This window comes from Sinocyclocheilus rhinocerous, unplaced genomic scaffold (genome assembly GCF_001515625.1).
Source record: "Sinocyclocheilus rhinocerous isolate Xijiao unplaced genomic scaffold, SAMN03320098_v1.1 scaffold881, whole genome shotgun sequence".
Lineage (NCBI taxonomy): Eukaryota > Metazoa > Chordata > Actinopteri > Cypriniformes > Cyprinidae > Sinocyclocheilus > Sinocyclocheilus rhinocerous.
Window position 1 is genome coordinate 599348 of NW_015624586.1, and position 2316 is coordinate 601663.

Genomic DNA, 2316 nt, shown 5'->3' on the forward strand with positions numbered 1-2316 from the left:
AAGGAGGGGGCTTTGTAGAAAACGAAGCGTTTGAGAGAGGCGGGGCATAGAGGACCTACAATAATGTACAGTATTTGAAAAATAATGTGTTTTTTGAACATTAAAGCATGTCAACATATTCTGTTACACCAAATACACAAAATAATGATCTTTAATAAAGCATCATATGACCCCTTTAACAACAGAGCCCAAACAGAAATTTAATTACTATTTATTTTTAACTATAATAGTCAACACTCAAATTAAACAAAAATTGTATGCAAACATGTTTCATAAAAGATTTATTTAAATACACATTAAAATATTACGATATCACTAAAATATCGTAAAATAGATAATGAGTATATAGCCTAGTCTGACCTATTTTGCGAAATGCTCTTCTCTAGGCTTCATTTCTGTGGACACTGACGACTTGCCTGAGGTAAATGAAATGCTGCGTGACATTTTGTTTACAAGCCGTTTGAATCATCTTTCCGCGAGTGAAACACTGATTGTGCGATCACATGAGGCATGAGATGTTCATTCATGTTTATTTCGCGTTAAAACTAGAAGTAAAGAGGAAGGCTCCATCTAGAAATCTGCATGCAAAAACTCAGAATGTCCTCTGATCTTCTCCCAATGCTGGTCTGAAAATGTTGTGAGCTGAAGCCTTCGCGTATTATGCCAACACCTTTTCATTATTATTGAAGTGAAAAAGTGTTCTGGTGTGAATCAGGAGAGAAATCTGCACAGATCAAGCAGCGTTTAAACAGCTCTAAACAAATATGTGGCTGGATTTTAATGTGAGAGACAACAGCAGATGCACTTATTCACTGCAGGAAGTGTTATTATGGATTATGGACTCAATGTATTTTAGTTAAAAACGTCTTAATGCTGGATGTGTTTCAGCTTTTGTCTTCTCCAGATGTGAACTGATGGACTGGAGTGCTGTGGATTACTTGTGGATTATTGTGATGTTTTTATCAGCTGTTTGGACTCTCATTCTGACGGCACCCATTCACTGCAGAGCATCCACCCTAGTGTTTGAGCAACAGAAAATGCATGTGACTGAGCGTGTTTGTGTGTCTCTTTAACGCTGACTAATATAATGTGAAGCTGTGTGTCCCTGTAAGAGCAAAGGAGAAGGTCAAAGGAAGACGAGGACTGGGAGTGATGTGAACTTCACTTGTTAAAGGTGAGAGCAGCGTCGTTCCCCGAGGATCCTCGTGTCGCACTCTTCAGCACAGATCCAGCGAGTGATAAAAGTCTGCACTCTCCATATTTATACCCAGAAGAACAAGCCTAATGCAGTTCTCAGATATACTGAAGGCTCCACTGAACTGTGTTTTTAATGTTTCACCCAAAAACCCTGAGGGGAAATAGAAACGGACATCTAAAATGAGTTTGGACAGCAGCTCATATCATTCAATCTTGGAAGAATTGGATTTTATTTACACTTCATCCAAAAACACAAAAATATGTTTGAAGAACATTTTTCTAACATTCTCATTAGGTCATAAAAACATTATTTCTAAATGTTCTGAGAACTTCCAGTTTAAAAAAAAATAATAATTCTTGGTTACGCAAATGTTAAGCGAATATTCCATTTCAGAATTATGGTAATGTTACATTTAAATGTTCTCTAAACAATTAAAATTGTTATATGAACTAAACTATATAGCAACGTATTAATAGTTTTTCTACTAGCATTTTGAGAACATCCCCATACAGCAATATATATATATTTTAAATATATGTTGTAAACAGTAAAACTCGTGAAATATATTTTGTTTCATTCTTCTTATATCAAACTATATTTCAAAATGTATTTCAGGTGCAAGAAAATAAATGTCCATCCCTATATTTGGGCTAAATTCAAATATGGATGGAATAACCAAAACTAGAATTATAAAGACTTAATAATATTAAATTTTTTAATATATTATAATACAGTAATTTTTTTACAGTGTAAAGTATGCTCCTTGCTGAGTTTTATTCAAATGTGTAATATGTGAATGCATTTTCTTGAATTTAAATATATGAAGGGCAAAATATATCTTTTAAATTATTTACGATATTTTAAACTAAAAATATATTAATAGAATTTCGTAGATTTATTTATATATTTATTTTTTGCTGTATGGGTTATTAAAGACCTGATCACTTTGAATGAACATTCTATTAAGAAATGTTTGTTCATAAAGAAACAATTGAGATATTGTAGACCTTTTAAGAAACTGACGAGAACTTAAGAACTTTGCTAAATCAAGTATGTAACGTTCCAGTTCACTCTTTTGTTTCAGCTGTGAAATGGAAAGCTGTCGTGATGTCTCTCAG